This window comes from Sciurus vulgaris (assembly GCF_902686455.1).
Source record: "Sciurus vulgaris genome assembly, chromosome: 14".
NCBI lineage: Eukaryota > Metazoa > Chordata > Mammalia > Rodentia > Sciuridae > Sciurus > Sciurus vulgaris.
In genome coordinates this window covers 97,874,789-97,900,674 of record NC_136475.1, presented here as the reverse complement: position 1 = coordinate 97,900,674, position 25,886 = coordinate 97,874,789, and the positions used below count along the sequence as shown (strand labels likewise).

Here is a 25,886-nt window from a genome sequence, read left to right as displayed (position 1 = left end):
TGGGGATGGCCTATCTGGAACAGGACAGATAACGTGTTTTCTGTCAACCACGCCATGAACCGGGTTTCCATCTCACTTTTTAGATCAGAAATAAATGAAGAAGTGGAAGATCTTAGAAGATCTTGCCATAGGGGTGACTGGGGCCTGCCCTGCGGGAAGTACAGAGCCCTCCTGGGTGCCCTGAGGTTGTGGAGACGCTGGGGGTCTGTACGAAGAGAACAGAGGGGCTGGTGCAGCCCAGTGGCACAGCACTTGCCCAGCATGTGCAAGGCCCTGAGGAACCTTCGGGGTTGGGAGGGAGGTGCAGAGCAATGTTGGGTTGAAGCAATAACATTTCTATCCAGACGACAAGGCCGTCACTCGGGAGGCACCATGATATGACCTGAGGAGTATGGTCAACCCGGTGGGATTTCGCCTACAGGAAGGCACGCCCATCCACTGCCCTTAACAAGAGACAGGCCCTTGTGTCTGCAGATGTCTGAAGAAAACATGCTCAAGAAAGACCCCAAACCAAACCCCAGTCTGCTCACCAAAGCACAGGCTCCTCATCAATGTCCCTGTTAGACATGAAGAGCTCATGGCTTCTTTGGGGGCAGTCACCGAGTCATCACAAGCTTGCACCGACAGGCCCCCAGGAGCAACGGGACAAGGACCTTCTAGTCTGAGTGTGAGTGTCCAGAACCTCACGTGTGACCTTGACCTAGTGTTCACAGGACGAGGCCAGCTCCTCTGTGGCATGCTCGGGGAAGGGCCTGCCTGGACAGGACTGCAACATGGCGGGAGGATGAGAATGACCGTTAGTGTGACAGAGTCCACAGCCGCGGGCTCCTTGCTCTCAGCCAAGGAGGAGCACTCGGTTTCTGTGGCTCTACACAGGGATGGAGTGTTCCGCCCAGAGATGGCTGGCAGCAGTCACCTGTCCTGGGCCTGGGTGTCCAGCAGCCCTTCCTGCACTTAGAGGACCACTTTGCTGCAGCCGTGAATGTGTGCTCAGGCCAGTGTGACTCTGCGGCCCCACCTGGGGCCCTGGAGTTGTTCTCGGCCCTCCCTCTGTCTTGTCACGCAGACCAAACTTGGTATCTCCTTGCCCTTCTGTCCAGACTCACCTCCAACAGGAAGACTGCTGGCAGAAGCAGCCCCTGCGGGTGGGGGTCCTCAACCTCTGCACTTGGAGCGTTCGACGCGGTCTGCTCTGGTGGCACCTGCCCTGCAGCCAGCTGTGCCCCAGCTTATTGAGAAGATGCTCTGTACCTTCCTCTCCAGCCTCCCTTCCACTCTGCACATTCCAGCCCACCTGGCCATCGCCCTCTCCTGAGCAGAATAGCCCCAGCGCTCCCGGAGAGGAACGCACTGCCCCAGCCGTTCCCTGCCGGCCAGTGCGCTGCATCCCGCCCCCAGGTTCTCCACCTGCTCCTTCCCCTGCCAAAATTCTCCGCGAAAACCACGCTCATTCAGTCTTCTGAGACAGCCTGAGCCTCAGATTCCGAAAAGGCCTCACCCCTTTACCCTTCCGACCCCTGGACCTGTGCTCAGCTCCTCCTCTTTGGCCTCTCGGGGCTGCGTGTCCTGCTCTTTGCACATGACATGTGCATGTGTGTATCTGGCCATCTCCTGAAGCACAGGGACCTCTCCTTTCCTCAGGCCTGTGCGGTGGTCCAGCATGCAGGTCCTCAGTAAAGGCCGAGCTTCCGCAGTTAGACCTGCAGCTCCAGGACTAATAACAGCCACACACCTCAATTAGAAACCCTGTGTGGGGGGGACGGGAAGAGCCCTCTGAGGTTCGTTTCGGGATTCAGGAGCCGGAAGGTGCACTGCACAGACCTGCCAGGGAAGAGACATGCAAGTTCCCTGCAGGGCTTCCTGCAAGAAATGCAGGCTGTGAGGCGGGCCGAACCTGGATCAGAATTGGACCCATGGAGGCATCCAATTGCCAGAGCTGGAGGCTGCGTTCCAGCCTGGTCTCCGTCTCTCAAGGCATCACGCTGGAGGTCAGTTTTAATTGGGCTGGAATGGACACTCGTCAGTATCAGAGCCAGGCTGAGCACTGGCCCCTGGATTTAAGGAAATGAGGCAGAGGGAAGTGCCCTCCTCATGGACTGGGGATGTGAGGCTCCCGGGTAGCTCAGACCCGTCTGGATGGAGGCTAACTCCCCAAGGAAGAAGGCTCAGGGGGCCACCATGGCGGGCCCCGGCGTTCCCAGCACGTCTCGAGAAGGTGGGCCCTCTTCCTCCTCTCCACACCCCTGTTGCTCTTGACTAGATCTCTTGAATAAGGGATCCTTTAAAACATCTGCGAGCTTTGTCAGAGATCCTCGGGCTTCGTGAGCAGTCGTTAGCGGGGATGGGCAGGCAGACACTGGGCACCCATTGGTGTCTGGAGTGGGAAGTAGAAACCCCACATCAACACGGCTACCAGGGAGCGCACCAGGTCATGCCGTCAGCACCCTGTGCTCCAGCCGCCCCTCCCGTCCTCATAGTGACCAGGCAGCCCGGAGAGGCGCCGGCCGCTGTCCTGTCTGTCCACAGGAAGACCACGCCTTGGCCAGACTCCGTGGCTTCCTCAAGGTCACTCGCTGGTACCAAGGAAAGGCTGAACCGGGAGTCCTCCTCTTGGGAGCCTCTCACTCCCCTGGGTGCCGGGCTTTCTGCAGGGGCTGAGGCCCAAGGCTGGCTCCAGAGGATGGTGGCCCAGCGTCTCTCAGATGTGTTAGGTCAGGGCCGCTGCACCTGGTGAGCTACACGTGAATCCGTGGTCAGCATGAGCTGTGCCCCGAATCCACCTGGCAGCTGCAAGCCCCATGCTGAGCATGAGAACAGGCACTGAGAGCTGTCTCCACTCACAGCAGTGACCTGCAGACGCAAAGGCCCCGCGGGAGCTGAGCTCAGGGGCCTGGGACAGGCATCCGTGCTGGCAGGTAGGAGGGACACAGAGTGACCATGAGTGTGTCGTGACCACAGATGTGCTGCCTATGCTCAGACTCACCGGGGGCCTGGTGAGAACCCACCGAAGGCCAAGCAGCCCCTGGATTTGTGGCTGTTGAAACCACCTTCCAGGGCAGTGACCAGTAGTCACAGAATTCCAAAGCAGGGGGGCTAGGACCTCCTCTGCCACGGATGGCCAATCATGTCACAGTGGAGGCAGCAGCAGCGACAGGTGTGGCTGTGGCTCTGTGCCACAGAGCCAGAGCAACTGTGCCTCTCCTTGGCCAGCCCAGGACCCGGGCCCACATGCAAAAGCCCGTTCAATGTTCTCTTTTGTGGGTGCGCTCCTTATCAGACCAAGAAGGGCTCGAGAGGATGTGACCCAGGACAAGCAGAGCAAAGAGCAGAACAGGCATATGGCCTAGAAATCACTCCTTCTTTTCCCACCCGCCAGCGTCAGAGAGAACCCAGCCTTTCTTTAGCCCACACTGGAACAAGCTGTGAGCATACAGCTCCCAGCATCGTGGTTGCCAAGACGACGCAAGCCTCACGGGGCATGAGAGCTGTCTCCATGTGCAGATACTCCAAGTCCAAGGTCTCTCTGGGCCACTTAAAGCCTCTGACACTTCCCATGGACAACAGAGCTGAGAGGAGGAGGGGTGGTCGACCCCGTCTGCTCTCCCTCTCCCTGCACAGGACGGGGTCCCTGCCCGCCCTTGGGCCTGAGCTTGACTGTCAGCATGCTGCTCACTGAGTCCAGAGGCCTTCCGTGTGCTTGTGAGTCCGGCCGGGCCCCTCTGTCCAGTGCTTGACCTCAGGAAAGGCATGCAGGACTTGAGCCCAGCCCGGAGCAGAGACACAGAGCCCGCCACAAGCCCCAAGGGACGGCTCCATATACGGTGGCACGTCTCTTGTATTTGAGCACAATCCCGGCAATGTGTGCCACTGTGAGGGTGGCCTTGGTGGACAGGCAGACAGGGAAGAACCAGAAGGGAAGACGTGTCGCTGTGTGTGCCAGCCTGGCCATTACAGCAACACCCCTGACCTCCTGAAAGTGCAACCATGGACACGCTCAGATCTGGCAGCAGCTGGAATAAATGCTGGCCTTAAGCCATGATTCTACCCAACGGGATCAAAGAGAAGGAGCTCATGCCAAGAGCAGGGCCACATTTGTCCATGAGCCTCTCTGTGTCTGTCCACTAGACCAGATGGACCTGCTGGGCTTCCAGTTCATGGAGAAAAATCAAGGGCAGGTGCTCATCTGCACAGCAGACCCTGCCCTCCCACCTCTGAACCCACACCCCACTGCTCTCCCTGGTGCCCTGCCGTCCCTCTGTCCTGCCCGTGGGCCTTGGCTCCTGGGCCTGGCCCAGGCCCAGCCCAGGCAAAGCTCTGAGTGCTCTGAGCCACCTGACTCTACGGTGGGCCATCCACGGGGAGAGGATTCAGACAGAGGCCCAGAGTGGGTGTGGGGCCAGAGCAAGGGCTCAAGGAGCTCCAAGAGGCCCTCACTGAGGGGCACGTCGGTCATCAAATCCAGAGCACAATAGGTCCCAAGAAGTCAGAGTGGAAATGGGAGAAGGTATTGCCAGCAAAGAGGCTCCCCCTTCACCCAGGCCACACCCTATGCCCAAAGAGAGGACACGGGAAGGGCAGGAATGGTTTGCTCTCCCTGGGACTGTGCTGCACGCGGCCCCTCCAGCTGGCCCAGAGCTAGGCCTTGCTCCGTGCTCTTGCCAGGTGAAGTCTGGGCCCTGCTCAGCACCTGGGGTCCTGCGAGGGCTCCTTCAATCGGGACTCACACACATCTCCCCTGCCTGCTCTGGGTGGCGGGAAGGTCTAGCTGGATCTACCAGCAGAGACTGGACTCTGACTTTTAAAGGGACACTGCCCACCTTTCCTGTCCTCCCTCTCTGTTCCCTGAGGCTGCACCAGTGAGGTTTCTCACCCCAGTACTGCTCAAATCTGGGGCCAGATGACCCTTGGTTGTGGGGCCGTCCTCTGCACTGTGAGGCCTCCAGCAGCACCGTGGGCCTCCAGCAGCACTCTGGGCCTCTACCCACTGGATGACCGTGGCAGCCTCAGGCTGGGACAAACATGAGCTCCAGACCTAGCCGGTGAGCCCTGGAGCCAAATGCACCCAGCCAAGGGCCAGTGGGCAACCCACCTGTGCTGTCCTGCAGCCCGCCTCAGGCTGACCCCCGGCAAGCGTGTCAGGGTTTCGCCTGGATGAGAGCCCATGTCAGAATTCCCAGGGGCGGGCTGTCAAAAGCAGTTTCTTGGGCTCTGTCTGTCCTGGAGATGCTCTGCTAATCTCTGGAGGTGAGAGTCGGAACCCTGTCAGAGCCAGGCCTCCAGCTGGCCACTACCCGCAGCAGTGGGGTCCCCAGCCTGGGAGGAAACCTCAGGAAAAGGTGGAGCTGGGTTCCTCCTCCAGCTGCAGACCAGGCCACGGGCCTCAGGCTGGGCTGCTCGGGGAGGGTAAGGGCAGTTGTGTGAGCCGGCAGCAGCCCGGGGCCAATCTGGAGGAGTCCGCACTCAGTTCCTCTCAGGTCCCCAGTGTGCAATTTCATAGGTTCTCAGTGGGCCCCATATTGGCTGGAAAGGGAACTGGAAAGGGAGTTATATCAGAATACTTTCTGTGATAACAATCAGAAAATTCATTTTTAATAAACCTAAATTCTTAAAGTATCAAAATAAACCATCTTTATTATTTCATGTAACAAAAGTGCTCTCTGTAGCACAGTCCAAGAGTTAATCCGGGTTACTCCCCTGTGGTTCCTGACCTGCCTGCTCAGGGGGCCCCTGGGCAAGAGAAAGAAGATGGCTGCCTGGGGCCTTCTTTGATATTCTGGAAACTTCTCGGCTCACCTGCTGCCCGCAGCCCCAACCAGCTCTTTGAGCCGATTGTGCCCACAGTCTCCCCTCTAAACAGCCCTTGGCAGAGGGGAAGGCTCTGCAGTTGACTTAGAGCAATCCTGACTCAGCACTGAGGCTGGGGAGGAGCCCAGCTCCCTGCAGGAGGGTGCCAACCCAAACCTGGACCGAGTTAGGGTGTCGTGAGCAAGAAGGGACCAGGAGGGTGGCCGTGTGCAGAAGCTGGCAGCATCTGACTCAGAAACCAGCCCTGGAGCGCGCTGGGACCTGCAGGTGCCTCATGCTCGGCAGGGCAGCGCCCCCTCCAGGCAGGGAGTGTGGCAGCAGGCGGCCCACCTCCCGCCAGGGCTCAGATCCCTGGGGTCCCTGAAGCCTCTGTGGAGGTGTGCAGAGCAGGTGGGAGGTGGCCCAGCCTCAGGTGCCACCTGGCCTATCTGCCTACCTCGGTCTGCCCTCCCCAAGGCTGCCCAGCCAACTGCACGTGCCAGCACGTCGTCTGTCATACTTTCTCACAGGATATGCTGATTGGACTCCAAACAACAGCTGACTTTGGTGGAAAACACTGCTGTATTTTCAGATGAAATAATATTAATTTGGACAGTGAGCATCTGATCAGAATTCCTCGTAAATATTTAGATCAAGTGCCTGGGGAAGAGGGAGGCCTGGCTGGTTGTTATTAACCATGGGTGATTCCTTCCTCACCTGGGGTCAGGGTGGCTCTCCTCATGTGTTGCGATGGCAGCAGACGCCCAGGTCTCATGGCCCTGGCCGGGGCCAGGCCTAGCTCATTCTGAGACTCCGCACAGCTCAGAGCTGGAGGGGAGCACAAAGCCAGGACTGAGTGGTCAGAAAGTCTCCCGAAGACCTCGCTTCTCTTGCTGCGTCCTCAGAGGGCTGCTCAAGTCCCGGGGCCTCTGCCCTCCGCCTCCCTCGGAGGATGATCAGGCAGCAGCAGGGAGGAGCACCCTCCTCTAATTTATTAGCTGCGAGAGCAGCAAGGTGCATCCGAAAGGAATTGCGCCCATGGCCAGAGGGAGGGAGGCGCCATGCGCACAGCCACCCTGTGTGTGGAAACAGGATGAAGGCTGCCGACAGGAGGGCAGGCAGGCTGTGGGCACTGCAGACCACCCTCCACAGGAAGTGCCTGGGCAAGGGGTTCCCTGGAGAAGCCTGGGGGAGGGCACAGACTGCTGCCTCAGGAGAAGAATGTGCAATTGCTGAAAGCAGCTTTCCTTCCAGGGACTGCAACTCCCAGCCTGCTCCTCGCACACAGTACCACCTCTTCCTTGCCTCCAAGCCTCTGTCACGGGCAGTTTGGGAATTGGCCATCTCCTACACACCCCTGTGACCACCCTCATGCCATCTCCCCACCCCAGCACCCCATCTTTACCTAAAGTCCACAGAACTAAAATGCAAATCAAACCCTTGCTCACTTTTGTAAACTCTTGGATGAAAAAGGCCAAGTCCCAGTTGAGAGCCTTCATGAAAGCCCTCCAACGTCAGCCTCGCTGGCTGCACTTCCATCACCATGCCCACCACCAGCAGAGCACAGCAGCCTACCAGGTCTTCAGAGTCCATGAAGTCACCCAGGCGCTCAAGCCTATGGGCAGCCCTGAAATCAACACTCACAAAGAACTCAGCCATCCCAGGACATGCGCAGAGAGCAAGCCATGGGCCTGGGTGCAGGTCCTGGCAGAGGCTGAGGTGCTCTGCCCCCTGCTCCAGGCTGCGCCCTGGGAACAAAGGTCCTGTCAGGGCCTTAGTTAGCGCTGGGTTCCCGCGTTTTTGTGCTTTTTGTGGTGAGTTCCCCGTTGGAAAGAGCCCAAGCACGTGCGGAAACTCCCTGGTGTTCCTTAGAGCAGGAGGCCTCGCGTGCCCAAGGAGGGGCCTGGGCAGAGGTCCTGCAGCTCTGCTGGCTGCAGGCCTGTCATCGGGGACCAGCAGGGTTCAAGGGGACGCCTTTCTCAGGAGGCCAAGGCAGGAGGATTGTGCATTCATGGCCAGACTCTGCAACTTAGGCCGTTAATTCAGTGAGACCCTGTCTCAAAATACAAAATTAAAAAGCCCAGAAGAACAAAACAAAGCTGAAAAGGAGGAGGCAGCTTCCAGCAAAACGTGTGTGAACACAGGTGCACCCTGAGGGCAGGCGGAACTGGGCACGGCTGGCGGGGCTCCCGGACAGTGCCTTCCTCGGCTATCCCATCCTGCTCTGGCGCTCGTGCAGGCGCTGGGAGGGCGAGTGAAGAATCGGCCGGTGTCGGGCTTGGTCCTCACCCGAGGGCTCGCCTCCCTGCTTTCCTGTTGCTCCAGCACGACACAGACAGGTGACTCTGAAGAGCCTGGCCCCGCTCGCGGTTCTGGAGGGAGCGCCAGGCCCGCAGCCGGGAGGGCTTCTGGGTGCAACGCCCCGAGCAGGCCAGGCGTCACGTGGCGGAGACAGGGAGGTCAGCTGCCACTCCTTCTCTTCGGCCACCAGGACTCAGAGATGGGCCCCTGCGATCTTACCTGACCCCGATCACCTCCCAGACGCCCACCTCTCCCACCACGACAGGCTGAGCTCCCTCCCTCTGGGTCCCACTCACACCCGAGCTTCCTGCTGCAGCCACGGCAGAGTGGAAGGCCCCGACAGAGCCAGTGAGGACCCTGGAGCTGGAGGGCATTCTGCAGCACACCCTCCCCTTCGGATCTGATCCTCTGCCGGCTCCTCGCCAGCTCACCCTGAGCACCCCAGCCTCTGGGACCGCGTGAGCAGTTCCTTCAAACCCTTCTTACACAGAGGTTCCTCCACTTGGGATGGGGCACATCCCATAAACCCATCATCAGTGGAAATAGCGTAGATTCAAAATGATGTCAGTACATCCAGCTGACCAGACCCCAGCTTGGCCGGCCCACTTCCTCATGCCCAGAACACTGACCTGGGCCTGCACTTGGGAAAATCCTCCAGTGTGAAGTGACTCAAGCAAGTTACCCAGTGCTGTACCGAGGGAGAGGGACCCTCCACCCTCACAAGGTTCAACCCCTGCGAGTCAGAAACTCTGTGCAAATCTGCCACATCCCCGTGGCTCTGCCTCTCTGGGAAACTCTGAGGACAAACTGCCCTGCAGCCTCCCAGAGTGAAGGTTAGACCCTCTTCCTACCTGCAGAGGCCTCCAGACTCCCTCGGTGGTGCCTCGCAGTGCGCCTCACCTGCAGTATCACACCTGGTGCAGAAACGACACACAGCATTCGCAGACCTGTCCTCCCCACCCTCAGTCCAGGGCCAGCTGAGTTCTTGACACAGGAAGCGCTAGGTGACCATGTGGCTTTCAAAGCATCAGCTAGGCCTGTCCCACCCAGGGAGGCCATGGCTCCCGGCTGGCAGGCACCGCTGCTCTCCTGGGCTGTGGGGGAGAAGTCTGCCACGTGGGTGGGAACATGGCAGCCCACCAAGAGGCTCTCCTACGATACACCCCACTCCCCGTGCCTGGGTTGGGCTGATTAATCCCCTTGCCTAAGGAACTAGTGGCTGCCCAGACACAGACTTTTGCTGGCCAGGGACTCCGGCTGTGTGCTGCTCCTGTGTTAGCTCTGAGCAGGCGTGTGGGGCTGTTGTGGCTTGGATGGGAGGCGTCCCTAGGAGCTCCTGTGTGAGACTAGGCAAGAATGTTCAGAGGAGAAATGACAGACCAGGTAATGAGCTGTAACCTGATGAGTGGATTAATCCATGGATGTGAATTATCTGGGTCTGACTAGTCAGGTCGGGGTGGCTGGAGGAGGAGGAGGGTCCCTGGGAGCGTGCCCTTGGGGTGAAGCCTCATTCTGAGCCACTTTCCTCTGCAACGCCCTTCTTCTGTCAGGTTCTGCCTCACCTCGGGTCCAAGCTATGGAGTCAGATGACCTCGGCTCTTCTCTTCCTCTTCTAAGCCATTCGGGTTGGAGATATTGGCCACTGTGATGCAAAGCAGGGAATGAGGCACAGAGAACTGGGCTGATGGGTTCCCTGCCAGGACATTCAGACCTGGGATTGGGCTGAAGTACCCAACACTGAAGCGCTAGGGCTACGCAGGCGGGTCCGGAGCAGCATGTGGCACGTCTTGGGTGCTGGTCTGGTGGGCCCTGGGTCTTCAGCAACATCCGTCAGTTCTCTTCCTGATGGACCTGCCATGGCACCAGGGAAGAGGACTGGCATTTCACACTGCTCTCCAGAGTGAGTCTGGAGTCAGAGCTGCGTACACACCAAGTACAGTGAGAGAACAGTTACCTGAGAACATCAAGGGAGCAGGTTTTGGTTCGATAGCTCATTAAAAATGACAAAGCTCTTTAACGATTCCAGCTGTCCCCAGATGCTGACGCCTGTCTGGAGCAGTGGTGTGTGTCCCCCTGGGGGTACACAGGGAGACAGGTGCAGCTTCAGGAGACCCACCCGAGAGGGGATTTCTATCTCTGCTGTGGCCCCTTCCAAGCCCAAGGCCCATGGAAAACCGGAGTCATTTCCTCCCTGGGAACTGTCTCCTCAACCCTGTTGACAACGGTGTCAGCACATGTTTGAATCTCAGCAGAACCAAAACAGGTCCCCTCCCCACCAGGAATAGGAAAGGAGGACATGCCACCTGAGCCTGCGCACCTCCTGAACACCAGGCCCGGAAGGTCCAGGGATTGGTACCCGCCTAGCCACTGGCACATCCTGGCACACAGTAAATGTTAATCCTCAGCCTTTCTTGCCAAAGAGGAGAAATCTGAGAAAACCAAGTTGCTACTTTGCACGCGATTTTGGGCCCGAAGAGCAAGGCCTTTGAACCATGCACCCTTGAAAAACCAAGAGGGGCTGGACTTCCTGCGCCCCTCGGTGAGTGAGAGCAGGGCCACTCCGGGGTCAGCAGCCTCCTAGGGTCAGCTAGAGGAAGGCTCCTGCCCAGTCTGAGCACCACTCTACAGCTAGCCCCCTGATAACTGGGGCGGCTGACTCTAGAGACCTGTGCCTGGACTCTGGAGCTGAGACGCAGCAGCCATGGACCTCAGCGCTGCCGCCTGCCCCGAAAGCCATTGCTGACCCTTCCTAAGTGAGCCAGCACATGTGGGCACCCCTGTGCTGCCCTGGGGCCCACCGTCTCCTCGGGTAATCCTGGGCAAGGAGTCCTACAAAGCTGTGCTTCAGGCACATGGGAGGGACAGGCACTCCCGGCTGTCCCCCAGGTGACCTCAACAAGGATGCCAGGGTCCTCGGATCCCCCTCTTTCCAGCTTCTGATCTCTGGACTAGGAACTGAACGATTCCCTAATTTGGGGGGATCCTGGGGACTGGACACAGGGGTACCCTTCCACTGAGCTTTATCCCCAGCCCTAATTTTTATTTTTGAGACAGGGTCTCACTAAGTTCCCCAGTTGGCCTCAAACTTGTGCTCCTGCCTCAGCCTCCCTAGACTCTGGGATCACGGGCATGCGCCAACATGTTCAGCTGAAATATTCTTAATTAGTAAGTTTAATTATCACATTAACACTTACATTTGAACTTTTTTAGTTTTTCTCATCTTTTATGCCATTATTCTAATTAATTGTGTGGGAAACACTGAGCCTGAGCTTCACAGAACAAGGTGCTAGGTTTTGAAGCACAAGGCTGCTGGTAAGGGTCTTCTCAGAGACACCAGCCTCTGGAAGTGGTCAAAACATGCACAGCTCTTTGTGCATAACTCACAATTTGGGTCCAGGTGTGTACAATTAAGTGAATAGACACACTATGTCTTATTTGAAGGTGACATCTGGAAATAGCCAGAAGCTTGTGTTCCTGAATTTCTGTTCACTCAGTTGGCCTCTAAGCACTATGGGTAAATGCGCACTGGAAAGTATTGTCTGTCATTTCCCTTCACCAAGAATCCTGGGATTGGCATTTTCCTGGAGTCCTCTTGGCACGATGGCGTGAAGGCAGAGAGCACTCCATGGGATGGAGTGGCCACACAAAGAAGCATGTCGTCAAGCTCACTCACAGGCAGGGGCTTACCAGAGCCTCCGGCTGCTCACTCGGACCTGGCGGCCAGCCATCCTCCACTGGGCATCCCTGCAGGAAAGGATGCTGACGTTCGAGCCGCAACTCCCAGCACTGGCTTGACTGGGCGGTGGGTAGAGTAGGAAATGAGCAAAACCCAACCACAGCAGAAATTCCAGGTCCAAACCCCAGAGAGCACTAGCCAGCCCCAGTCCTGGTCGGGCCCTGCAGGCGGGTGCAGCTCCCTGCGTTTGTCCTGCGTCTCACGCGTCCTCTATTGCTCCCTGAAAGGCCGTGATAATCTGAAGATAAGAGGTGAGCCCTGCACTAATCAGGCCTCCACATCCCCAAATCATTTGGGGTGCCAGAGACATGGCTCCAGAGAGCAAGGCCGCCGGAAGCTCCTAGATGGAACTCGTTCTCCTGCTTGTTCCTACGTGGACCAGAGGCTGCCATGTGTGCTGTGGACAGAGTGTGGGGAGCCGCCGGGCAACCTGCCGGCAGACCCCCGAAGCCCGCAGCATGCTTGAGCCGGCGCCCTGAGCGCCCTCAGGAGCCGAGAGCTTTGGGAGCACTCGCCTGGGTGTGCGGGCACAGGGACACAGCCCTGGGGGCAAAGAGCGTGGCTGGAACCCACGGTTCACGCCGGGCTGCCATCACCCATTCCTTCCACAGGCATTTGTTGACTGTCACCGAGTCCTGGCTTTCCAAAGGAAACGTGAGACCCTGCTTCACTGGACTTGTGTTCCAGTGGAGAGTGGACAGGAAACACACCCAGGGACAGCCGTCCACCACCATGGCCCCAGGACGGCGCTCAGGGGCCTGAGCAGCACCTGTGTCTGCCAGTCCAGCTCCTGCTCTTCAGTCTTGCCCTCTCCCTGCAGCCACCCCTCCAGCGCTCGGTCCTGCCTGGGGTGGGCATGTGGCCTGGACCCCCCAGGCCCAGCTCGCCTCACTTCCTGGATGGGCGGCCATAGGCCAAGCCCAGGAGAGAACTGCTCGGGGTCCGGTCCCAGGCCAACCAGGCTTCGTTCTGCTGGAGCATCGTCCTGAGCTTGCGGAGCACGGCCTGCAACGGGCCCCTGAGAGGAGAGGAGCTTCTCCCACTGCCCAGGCAGAGCAGCCCCCTCTCCCTCCAGCCACCTGGGCGTGTCTGTGACCTGGGAGGAGACGGCCAGCCAGGGGCCAGAGAAGAGCAGACATGGAGACAGCCAGGAAAGCTGTCTGGGCTGAGGACTCCCCGGGTCGTCACCTCTGGGAGCTGACATCCCGCTGGAGGCATCATTGCCTCTGGGGGTGACACGGGTGACATCCTTTCTGGGAGCTGACATCACTTCAGGAGGTGACATCTTCTCTGGGGATGGGGATGACATCACCTCTGGGGACTGACAACTCCTCTGGGGGATGACATTGTTTCTGGGAGGGACATTGGCTCTGGAAGTGACATCTCTGGGGGTATCATTGTCTCTGGGAGTGCCCTCACCTCTGAGGTGACACCTTCTCTGGTGGCTGACATTGATTCTGAAGGTGACATTGCCTCAGGAGGTGACATCTTGGGGTGACATAGGCTCTGAGACACTACCATATGACTAGCGAGGGGGAAAAATTGCAGGAAGTAGCAACAAAGGCAAAGCTGGGCCCAGTGCTGGCTGGGGCCTGGGGCCAGAGAGGGGTCCCAGGCAGCAGAAGTCAGGCCTGGGCAGGGCTGGAGCAGGACGGGACCCACAGGCATGGGTGAGAGCAGGGGACAGAGCTGACCCTTGACCTGGGGCTGGGAAGAGCCAGTGAGGGTTTCCAGGCAGAGGAGGGACATGGTCCCACTTGTCATAAGGACCACAGCTGCACGGAAGCAGAAGAGTCACCCAGAGCCACCACTGGAGCTGAGGCAGAGAGGGCCTGACTGGGTCAGGCACGGTGGGAGGGGAAGGGCTGGGGACCCAGCAGCTTGGGTAGTGCAGCCGGTGCACCTGTTGGTGGCCCGGTGGGTGGGAAACAACCAGGGTGATGCTCCAACTCCCGTGCGAGGATCCGGTGGTTGGTGCACATTGGCTGAGAGCGCAGCGGTGGCGGGTGCGCTTGGCACTGTCACTCCAGACCCTGATTGTCTGAGCAGGTCACAGCACATGCTAGTCTACCAATCCGACAGCTTATTAATCACTCTGAATCTTGCCTCCCAGTGATGAAAACAAAAGCTCTAATGGAGACGAGGTTGAGGTAGCCAATATGAAAGTGACCAGGCCCTACCCAGCAGGTGGCAGAGGCCCCATGAATCCTCCATCAACCCTGGACTTGATTTAGGGCAGCCACACTGGACACAGGGTCCAACTACCATCAGTCATAGCCACTTAACAGGATGCCCGACTGAGTCAAGCCACTGTGTCCCCTGGGGTTGAGAGACACCTGGGCATGTTGGGCGAAGGGGCGGAGTGGGCCTGCTTGCATCAGGAGCCCAGGGCCTCCAGGGAGAGATGCCATGCTGAGGCATCAGAGATGAGTCCAGTGATGTTATTGATTAAATACATCTCCAGGAACAGAGCCTCACCAACCAAGAGGTGAAGTCCCAGGTCCTAGGTGCAGACAGAAAACACAAGCAAACAGAAAAGGCTACTCCACTACCGCCTCCGCAGACCTGGGAGAGGCTCCCCACCGCATCGCCAGCGCGCCCTGGGTCTCCCGGTCAGAGCTCCCGAGCTCCCACAGAGCACCCACCAGCACACCAGAGCCAGCCTGGCCAGCTGCCACACCCTGCAGACAGTGCCCAGTGGGTCCAGCAGAACCCAAGGTGAAGGAGCAGGGCAGGCTGGGAAAGTGCAAGTGTTCTGGAGTAGCCTGAGTAAGTGCCGGGGCGGCGGGGAGGCGTGACCCAGGACCCTGCTACTCCAGCAAGACATCCTGGGAACTGCAAACAGAACAGGATTCCCAGGGCACAGGAGGAAGGGAGGGGCTACACAGCAGGGCAGCTGAGCCCTAACCAGGAGCACAGGCAAGAGCCGCTTCCCCTCAGCACCAGGCTCACCCTCTCCGGGAACCAGGAGCAGCTGCACAGGGCATCCAGCAGCTCCTCCAGCACAAGCCCCTGGTCAGGTAGCTTCTTGCAGTTGGCACTGACCCCTCCCGACACCTGGCTCGGCTACGCTGCCCTTGCTCTGGTGCTCACAGAGTTCCTAAAGCATAGTGACAAATGCGTCCAACAGCTTTACACAAAACCAACTTCTTCTGCAATGTCTTCTCTTTGCATATTTCTTGAAACTTTCAGGTTTTTAAAACATTCTTTTGTAATAAAGAAGCTATTTTTAAGCAAATGTAAATATCAATCACTTATCTGTTCTAATAGAGGATTTTTAAAGAAGTCACAAGAACTCCCCCATGGAAACACCTCAACTGCCCAGTGGAACCTGACCAACTGATGCTCCCGGCTCTCTCCCTAGGTGGCCCACAGGTAGGGCCATTCAGCAGACCCAGTGAGTGTGGGTGGGCCCTGCTCCTCAGAGTGGCCTGCTTCCTCTTCAGAGAAAAGGGCTCCCAGACCAGGGACCCAGGGCCCAGCTGATTGCACCTGGCCGGGGACCACGTCAGGTCAGATTCTCTGTCTCTGAGGCGGGGGACGTTGGTGCAGGCAGGCTGCCTTCTCCTGCCACACACACACTGGGGAGAGATGGCCACACAGACAGAGGAGCGGCTGGGGCCCTGTGTCCAGGAGCATCCTGTCCTGCCGCACTGCCTGCCCTGCACTGGGGCCCTGGGGATCCCTTCGGAGCTTCCTGAGACTCCCCCAGTGAGAGAAGGCTGACCTCTACACTGGTCACACACCCAGAGCAAGAGTGACACGGCCTGTCACTGAGGCCCCTGAGCCCCGCACGCACCTGATCCACAGGGGGCACGGGAGTTCCGACAGTGCACAGAGGGTTCTGCGTGGGAGAGGCACTGGCCCAGGGTCAGGTCCGGGGCCTGACCTGAGAGCCATCCTCCAAGCTGCACATTCAGTCAAGCTCCAAGACTCCATTCAGGGACCAGCTAGGCTGCAGATTAGCACAGGCCTCGGTCAACTGGCCCAGGCAGGGACTCGGGCAGGTCCTCTCCGTCCTCTGGTCATTAGAGGTGCCGTCATGCAGCCTCCAGGCACAGGAGCAGGGCCCGGGAGCCAGGCTGGTGGACTCCTGCAGTTAAGCTAGGGGGAGCCAGACCGGCCCTGGGACACCCAGGGGCTCAGGCTGAGCCTGAACCCGCCTCCCCCAGGGTGTGAGGCCGAGCCCAGAGCCGACCGCCCTGATGTCCCCTGCAGGGTGGCACCTGACTGGCCCCTTCCTTATCAGCTAGCCACGGTCACTCGCCTCCTGGGTGAGAAAACAGCCCCGAACCCACCAGACCAGCGTCCCTCCCAGAGTCTGCTGAGCGAAGTCCTGCCGCATGCCCCTCGCACACCACCCTCCATCTGCCAACCCATCCCAGTGCCACGCCGCTCCTACACCCCAGGGGACCCCAGAAAGCCCCGAGGAACTACGGCCCGAGGGCTTCCTCATCCTGTCAGTGTTTCCAATGAACAGGCCTTTGCTTGAGCGCCCTCAGGAACATGACGACGTGATCCCTGCGCTTCCTCAGACCCATGTTACAAGGCCCTGTTGGCAAGAGCGGCTGCGGGCTGCCTGGAGCAGGCTGGACAAGCCCTCACTGACTCTGCCATTAACGTTGCTGCCGGGTGCGGCCACGGCAGCCGGCGCCCTGACCCCCAGCGCGCTTCTCTGGGGCGTCTGGATGAGAAATGCAGACGATTCCTGAGGAAACGCAGCCCATGCGCTCGGGCTCCCCTGCTGTGCCATCCTTCCGGGGCTGGGATGAGGTTCCTTATGTTTCCTATAAGGGTCGGCGTTCTCCTCCTCCGGGAAGTTCTCCCTCTCTCCATCCTTTGGCCCCAGAGCTGGTGCTTTCTTCCCCAGTGCCGCCATTACACCTTCTAAATATCTGTAGTGCTTACAATACCTTATCAGAATAAATATGCTGACCTACCTGCTTCTGCACTGAGTTATCACTGAATTACTCAGGGCCAGGAACGAGATGTGCTCTCCCTTGTGACCCCAGCTGCTGACGCAGTGACAGGTCACCGTCTCCGTGACCTGGTGACTGCCCCTCTGGTTCTACTTGCCTTGCCTGTGGGCTGGGCCTGGTGACTCAGTTCTACGATACAGCGAGTGAGCGGGTGCACACCTGAGTAGATCACAAGAAGACCCAGAGCAGCTTGGGTCTTCCAGAGTCTCCTCAGGGCAAACCTGCTGTGGTCTTGAGCCACCTTGTGGGAGCCAGAGGCTTGGAAATCCTGGCAGAGGCAGCCAGCCCCTGAGGTCCCCAGGGCTGAAAGGGCCCTCCCAGGTCCCGCCTTGAGAGAATGCCGCCTGTGGTGTCCAGGCGAGGGCACCAGGCAGTAGCCTTGGTCTCCTGACCCATGAAGCTGTACCGCTGGTCCCTGACTTGTACCGCTTTGAAGTGGGATTTTCAGCTCTTCACCCTCCTGATGTCAAGAAGCACCGTCTAAATGCTTTCGTTTCAGGTGGTAGCTTCGGAGTGATTGATCCCACAGACGCGCACCGTACTGTGCCCGGGTGTTGGTGAACTGAAGCGAGCTGGGCAGAGTCCACCCCTTACGTGAGGCCTTGATATTCAGGCAGTGGTGCAAGAGGAAGCAGGTCCATGCACTCACCACTCCCCAGCACGGCCCCGGGTTCAGCTGTCTGCGTTCCTTTTGGACACACAGCATTCTAAAGGGTTCTATGGAACAAATGAAAAACAGGAAGCAAAATAGACTTCCGTTTACAATAGCGTTTGATAAATTCAAGACCTGAGTGATGCTCTTAGCTACTGAGCCGTTGAGCAAATGCTAATGAGGGGCTGCATCCTCTGGCACTGCCATTGGAGATGAGGAAACGTGTCGTGTGCACTAAGCATCTAATTCAGAGCAGAGTGTCAAGGGCTCTGTACGAGAGTCAGACTTAGAAAGGATGCAGGAAACCAGCTAGTCCAACCTCCCTTCTGAGACTTCACTGCCTGCCAAAGTGGTATTCTTGAGGAGCAGCCCCAAACTTCCACCCTAGGTGCCCCTGAGACAGCACACGCTTCTTTGCTCCTGGAAGCAAAATAGCCCCCGAGGCACGAGCTCATGTTGTTCCCTGGGAGACGCCAAGCAAGGCTGCAGCCTCCTCAGGGCTGAGGACTGCATGCGGTCTCCACTCCTGTCCAGACCCAGATGAGTCCTCCTCCGGGACACTCTGACGACCACAAATCACAAATGGACCGTGCACTCCAGGGGACAGCAACGCACGCCTGCCATTTCAGGGGTTCTGCAGCTCAACTACTGCACCATCCTGGTGCCAGGGAGGAGCCAGATGCTGCCACTGTCACAGACCAGAGGACTCCACCTTGTGCTGCCGACGACACTCGGATGTGACTGTGCTGAATATACCGGAGTGCTGTCAGATGTGGGTTGGCCTCTTGGGAAGGGGATGGGTGCGACGGTGCCTCTCAACTCAGACACCAGGAGCAGGTTCTGTGATGCAGACTCGATTTATTCAGGAAGTGCAGTAGTTATATATGGAGTGAGAACCAATCACTTTAATGAGACAGCCAGGCCACTGCTCAGGTCACATGTCCACAATACCGTACTACGGGGAAGAGCAGACTTCTGGGGACCAGGGAGGCCCAAGAGGCATTGGGTCATCACAGAGTGTACTCGTGTGACATGAAGAGAGCCCAGTGTTCTGTGCTCAAGCCCAGTCCACACCTTGGATCCATGCCTGGTACACCCCAGGATTCTCCTCACTGGAGAAGACGCGGATCATGTCACTCTACGAGTGTGGCTGGCCTTGAAAACACCTTCCTCTTCTACCTCCAGTTAAGAATTGAGAGCAACCTCTGCCCAGATCCGAGCCAGGCGCAGGAGGAGAGGCATCATGAGTGGATTATCGCTTTCCTGCACTGTAGGAGAGATCACTCGCCATGAGGGATCACCATGGTGTTGGAGGATGATGAGCAGGATGATGGCAGGTCGATGTCCAAGGGCCAAAACTCCCTCTTCCAACACTGCCTCTGACCCCGGCCTTTGGAGGCAGTCCATCTTCGAATGTGAGCACAGACACTTGGATATCTCCAAGGCTTTCCTGACCTGGCTCTTGTTCTCAGGAGCTAGTGGGTGGAGGGCCCGGGTGGTGAGCGTGTAAGAAGGGGGCCGTGCAGGGGCCACTCCTCTGTGTCCGTCGGCTCTTTGCTCGCCCCTGGCCAGGGCCCGCCACCTCTCTACACACTGCTGAGGGGAAAGCTTTCTCCAGGGGAAGTAGGTACGTCTGCTCTGGATGTAAGTCGATGTCCACTGTGGCCTCAAGCAGTGTATGTGGAGCAGGGGACTCCAGAACCTGACCCAACCTGAGGCAGGAGCGGGGATGGGGCAGTGGCCAGCTCAACACTAGTGGCCTGGCCACCATTCTGGAAATTTGATCACCTGCTCATAAAACAAATTCATCAGGACCATCAGGACTCCATTTTGACAAGAAAGAGGGATACCTGCTTTTATCTCCTTTTCCTCTAAACGCCAGTGAAAGCTTAAAGGAAACTTCTAAGGGTTAGAAAGCTATGACACAAAGGGCGGGGAGCAGCGAGGAAGAGGCGGGGTGGGGGGACACTTCAGGGGCTTTCTGGAAGACACAGATGCGGAGCAGCGTCAGGAGGTGGAATGCAAGAGAGGCGCAGGGGAGTCAGGCCAGGCAGCCAGGACGGCCACAGGGCCAGGCTGCCAGCTGCACGCACACAGGGACAACCGGCTGAGGCTGGTGGGACGCACAGGGACCCCTGTGGCAGCCACATCTGCTCCCCCCAGCCAACGTTCCCTTGCTGATGAGACCGTGTGACCTCAGAACTGTCCCCATCCTCAGCCAGCTCTCCCCTAGGTGCGAAAATCAGATGGTAAATAAACAACTGCTTATAGGACAAGAATTTTAATAGCAGGTAGTGCTAAGTGCTAAATAGAGGTCAAAAGAAGACTGAGTGGGAATCAGAGACTCAGAAGCAGAAAGCTGACATCCAAGGCCAGCCAGAGCAGGGACAGGACTCAGGGCTCAGTCACAACACCTTGGAGTTTATGTTAAATCATTGGTCAAGAAAGCTCTCTCCCAGGACTTGGCGTTTAGTCCAAGATCAGGCGGAAGGAAGGGAGAATGGTAATCCAGAGAACATGAAGTGAAGCAAAGACTGGAAAGCAAGAATTGCTCTGTAGGTTCAGGGGACCTAATATGTGCCCCAGCACGCAGTAGGATCTCAACATATTTTAGGCTAAATAAATAAATAAATTTCAAAAAGATAAATGTAGCTGTGGGTGAAATTGGACATGCGGGCTGTAATTCAAGGTAAGCAGACTGAATTTTATACTGAATGGGAGAGGACCAGACGATGACGAGACCTTGCTAGTCTTCAAAGGTCCTCTGGCTTTGCCTGAGGCAGAAGGTAAGGTTGAGAGCAAACAGGAGCCCAGGACCACCAGCCTCCCAGTGGCCAGGGGCCAGAGCAGCTCTAGCTGCTGTGACCTGGAGAAGCATTTATTGAAAGGATAACCATAACTGTTCGAGGGGACCCAAGACCCAGTCTCAGAATCAACCAAGCCTAGAATCATGCCCTGAGCCCGGTCAAGTGGTGGCTGAACGCTGGACAGGCCAGACCTCAGAACTTCACCCTCCCAGTCCCCAGTCCCGCCAGCCACGGCAGGAGGGACCTTCCTCCCTCACCTTGGTCCTGCCCCAAAGGACCTGGGACTATAGGGTTTCCTCTGAAAAATCGTCTTATGCTCTTATGGGGTTCCCAAGTATGCGAAAAACTGCTTTTCCCCTGATACTTCCAACGCCCTCCTTTGTCTTTGACTTTGACAGCTTGATTATGATGTGTCTTGACAAGGATTTCCTTTGGTTCATGTTTGGTGGTTAGGGGTTTCTTGGATCTGCCCTTGAATCCTTCTGTGTGATGGGAGACCCTCAGAGGGGCTGCCCCAGGTAGCTTCGTTCTCAGTCTCTGCAGTAGGAGGAAGGGCCCCACAGAGGGTCACGCCAGTCAGAAGAGTAAGGAAGCAGGAAGAAAGGAAGGAAAAGGAAGGAAGGAGGTTGAGGAGGGAGCAGGAGTGTGTGCTACCGCCCAGCAGGCACACAAGCATAACCCAGGTTCCAGAGGAGGAGAGACAGCGCCAAGCTTAGTCCCAGAAATAACGAGTGCAAACTTCCCCACGGGGGACAAATGGATGCCCAGACCCAGGAAGCCCAAAGCCCTCAGGTAAGACAAACCACAAGAAGTCTGTCCCAAGACACCTCGAGAGCAGCAGTCAAACACTGAAAGGGCAGAGGGACCTGTGCATGGAGGGAAGAGCGGTTCTCAGTGGGGATCTCCGCGGGAGAGCAGCCACGTCCCCAAGAGCAGAGTGCGGCTGTCCCTCCGCACCACATCTGCCCAGAGGGAGGTCTCCAGGGGAAACGCAGAGCAGCAGCAAGGCAGCCCGGAGAGTCTGCCACGGGCCTATCAAGGCCTGCCGGCAGGCTGACCCACACCCTGCCCTGTGGTGACGGCGGTGGCAGGTCACCCTGAATTCTGGTATACCGTGCAAGTTCAAACCTGGTAAAGTAACTGTGACTTCAAAAACCACTGGAAGGTAAAGACTGTCAGCGAGGTAGGTCACAGCATGCCCCGGGGGAGGTAAAGCGCAGAGGTCGGTCTGCGACCGAGCCCAGTGTTACCAGCTAGAGCCCGTGTCCTCACCGTCTTTGTACGTCCCAGGGTAAACGTGCCTAAAGAAAAACGTACGTGTAGAAGTCACACAAAAGAAAAAGGAAGGATCCGAGTGTAAAATACAAAGAACCAGCAGGTGCCGAGAAGAGAGCAAGGGAGTCAAGGGCAGACACCTGCAGAACCAACAAGAGCGCCAGAGGGGTGGCCGCTCTTGAGCCATGATGGACAAACATGGAGAGCCCAGGGGCAGCGCAAGTGCAGATGCCACAAGACACAGTGGCCACACAAGGCCTGACCCCACGCTGTCTCCAAAGCTCCCTCACGTCAGGGACCCGTGGCCTGACTGCCCAGGGGTGGAGCGCATCTGCAGCCGTGTCTACATCACACAATGAACACCGTGTCGAGATGACCAAGAGGCTGTCCCTGACGGCGAAGGTGGAGACCCTGGAGGTCCACACTCGACACCCTGTGCGCCCAGCCCTGGAAACACAGCCACATGAGCAGAGCAGAAGAGAAGGAGCACGAGCAGGGCCAGTCCTCCCACGTCCCGCTCTTCACAGTGGATAGGACGTTCAGACAAGTCAATGAGGAAACCGGGGCTTGAGCCAGAACACAGACCGGTGGCCTCCCAGGCCCACACAGAACCTTCCACCCAGCAGCACAGAACACACTTCCTTCCCAACTGCATATGGAGTTTTAGTCCCAAGTAGTTGACGTGTTTGCTCAAAAACAAGTCTTACTGAATTTAAGATCGTAATCACAACAAATATCTTTTTACTGCGGTGAGATGAAACTAGCAGAATCAAAACCAGGAAATTCACAAAACTGTAGAAATTAAATAGTACACTCTTGAACAATCATCAAGTCAAAGAAGAAATGAATGGAATCAATGGGAAATAAAAATAATTCTTGAGAAATGAAAACAGAAACATATCATACCAAAGCTTACGAGAGGCAGCCAAAGCAGTACCAAGAGGGAGGTTCTTGGTGAGAACAGTGCGTTACAAAAGGAAAAAGATCCCAAATAGGCAACTTGACTTTACACTTCCAAGTGTAGTGAAAGGAAGAACGGAGTCCTAAGTTAACAGAAGGGAGGAAATAATAAAGATAAGAGCAGAAATATTTGGAATAGAAAAAAGTGAACAAAACTAATAAAGCTTTTTCTGAGATAAAGGAAATTGACAGCACCTTTGCTAAAATAAGGAAAGAGGGGAGAGACCCAAATCGGAAACTAAAGACAGGGATGACATTGCAACACAGAAGGAAGGAGGACTGTCACAGGCCACTAGGATCAACACACCAACAAACTAGAGACCCTGGAAGAAGCGCTGGGTTCCTAGAGTGCACGAGCCACAAAGAGAAGATCACAGAATCTTCTCATCACTGCAACGGCAAGAGCACAGGCAACCGACATGCGCAGAGAAGCAGAACTGTCAAACCGAAAGAGTCTGCACGGCAGAGGGAACCACAGCGTTGCGCAAGCTCCTCCCGTGGAGAGGAGAGAGCTCTGCAAGTGTGCCTGAGTAGAGGCCGGTCTGCAAACGCATGAAGGAGTCGCACGAGTCCACACTATCTAAACATCCCGGCCGTAAAGCTGGCGGAGGACTCGAGCAGACGTTTCTCCGTGAAGATGCACAGCTGGCCGACGGTTCTGGAGCAAGCCCTCAGCATTCCTTCACCAGGGAGTCAAACCCTGGACCAGGGACCCTGACCGCAGGGCCCCTGGGGTCCACACGGCACGCCGACTCCAGCCGTCTCCTCCCCAGACAGTGCTGTGGGATGAGGGCCCACCTGGGCCCCTGGACCTGAACTTCCTCTGCAGATCCGCCTTCAGGGCTAGTCGCAACGAGGGTTCGAGCTTCGACACAGGCATTTGGGGAGGGTCACAGCACAGTGGATAACAATGTGCAACGTGTGTGTGAGTGTGTGTGAGAGAAACTGTGTGAGTGTGTGTGAATGTAAGAGTGTGTGTGTGACTGTGAGTATGAGTGTGTGTGAGTGTGAGAATGTGTGAGTGTGAGTGTGTATAACAGTGTGTGTGAGACTGTGTGTGTGTGTGAATGTAAGAGTGTGTGTGTGACTCTGTGAGTATGAGTGTGTGTGAGAGTGTGAGAATGTGTGAGTGTGACTGTGTATAAGTGTGAGAGAGACTGTGTGTGAGTGTGTGTGAATGTAAGAGTGTGTGAGTGTGACTGTGAGAATGAGTGTGTGTGAGTGTGAGTGTGTATAACAGTGTGTGTGAGAGAGACTGTGTGTGTGAATGTAAGAGTGTGTGAGTGTGACTCTGTGAGAATGAGTGTGTGTGAGAGTGTGAGAATGTGTGAGTGTGACTGTGTATAAGTGTGAGAGAGACTGTGTGTGAGTGTGTGTGAATGTAAGAGTGTGTGAGTGTGACTGTGAGAATGAGTGTGTGTGAGTGTGAGTGTGTATAACAGTGTGTGTGAGAGAGACTGTGTGTGTGAATGTAAGAGTGTGTGAGTGTGACTCTGTGAGAATGAGTGTGTGTGAGAGTGTGAGAATGTGTGAGTGTGACTGTGTATAAGTGTGAGAGAGACTGTGTGTGAGTGTGTGTGAATGTAAGAGTGTGTGAGTGTGACTGTGAGAATGAGTGTGTGTGAGTGTGAGTGTGTATAACAGTGTGTGTGAGAGAGACTGTGTGTGTGAATGTAAGAGTGTGTGAGTGTGACTCTGTGAGAATGAGTGTGTGTGAGTGTGAGAATGTGTGAGTGTATGTATAAAAGTGTGTGTGTCAGTGTGACACTGTGAGTATGAGCGTAAGTGTGTATGAGTGTGTGACTGTGTGTATGAGTGAGACAGACTGAGTGTGTGTGTGAGTGTGTGTGTGAATGTGTGTAAGTGTGTGTGAGAGACACTGTGAGTATGAGTGTGTGAGTGTGAGAGTGTGTGTGAGAGTATGTGACAGCGTGAGTGTAAGGGTGTGTGAGTGTAAAAGTGCATGTGTGTGAGTGTAAGTGTGTGTCTGTGAGTGTGTGTGAGGGTGTGGGAGAGTGTGAGAGACTGTGTGGGTATGAGTGTGTGTGAGTGTGAGAGAGTGAGTATGTGCAAGTGTGAGTGAGTGTGAGGAAGAGGGGAGGTGCTGGGGTGCCAGGTAACAGCAAGGTGGTGAAACACCTTGGGATGGACAAACAGGGCCTGTGGGGGGCGGACAGGGCCAGTCTCAGTGGACAGGCAGGATGGGGCAGAGGCCCTGAGGGCAGGTAGTCAGGGAAAGGGCCTGTGATGAAGTGCAGTCCGGAGAACAGCACAGGGGTCTGGACCCTGGGACCTTCCCGGCTCAGCGAGGAGTCCTCCCTCCCTCATCCTCCCTAGCTCAGCGAGGAGTCCTCCCTCCCTCATCCTCGCTAGCTCAGTGTGGAGTCCTCCCTCTCTCATCCTCCCTAGCTCAGTGTGGAGTCCTCCCTCCCTCCCTCACCCTCCCCAGCTCAGTGTGGAGTCCTCCCTCACTCCCTCACCCTCCCCAGCTCAGTGTGGAGTCCTCCCTCCCTCATCCTCGCTAGCTCAGTGTGGAGTCCTCCCTCCCTCATCCTCCCTAGCTCAGTGTGGAGTCCTCCCTCCCTCATCCTCCCTAGCTCAGCGAGGAGTCCTCCCTCCCTCATCCTCGCTAGCTCAGTGTGGAGTCCTCCCTCCCTCATCCTCGCTAGCTCAGTGTGGAGTCCTCCCTCCCTCATCCTCCCTAGCTCAGTGTGGAGTCCTCCCTCTCTCATCCTCCCTAGCTCAGTGTGTAGTCCTCCCTCCCTCCCCAGCTCAGCGTGGAGTCCTCTCTCCCTCACCCTCCCAGCTCAGCGAGGAGTCCTCCCTCACTCCCTCACCCTCCCCAGCTCAGTGTGGAGTCCTCCCTCACTCCCTCACCCTCCCCAGCTCAGTGTGGAGTCCTCCCTCTCCCTCCCCTGGCAGGACCTCACACTCAGAGCCGGCTTCCTTGGATCCTCTGCAGAGGCTGAGCTTGAGAGGCCCTGGCCTCAGGCGCTCAGAGTGGGTGGCTGGGGCGAGCTGCACAGACAGGAAGAGTAGCCCCTCCCCACAACCCTGCTGGGCTCCACACAAAGCCAACCAGAAGCACACCAGAGACCAAGGCCTGGAGGAGGCTGTCCTGAAGAGAGCGCTTCCTCAAGTGTCCCCCAGCCAGGGGCTGGCCAGCAGACCCAATTCAGCGAAGTCAACCTGCCAACGTGCCACAGAGCAGGTCAGGAAGGGGCCTGCTCGTAGGGCCCCGAGCCGCAGGGGAACAGGAGCTGCAGGCCAATCTGGCAGAGCCTGGGAGGCTGCGAACCTCTGCCTGGATCAGACGGAGGGAGGCAGAGAAGGACCCACTGAGGAAGGGCCCCCCTTCCAGGGCACAGCTCCCTGGAGGAGTGTGATCACAA

The 25,886-nt window shown here is 57.1% G+C and overlaps 1 protein-coding gene across 1 annotated transcript in view; it reads right to left on the bottom strand.

Annotated features, from left to right (window-relative positions):
• Positions 1-2,434: 2,434 nt before the first annotated feature.
• Positions 2,435-25,886, bottom strand: part of EIPR1 (EARP complex and GARP complex interacting protein 1) — a 380,793-nt gene continuing 357,341 nt past the window's right edge. The window contains exon 10 of the transcript XR_013759163.1: positions 2,435-2,445. The gene's annotated coding sequence lies outside the window, so the exon portion shown is untranslated. The remainder of the gene's footprint in view (positions 2,446-25,886) is intronic.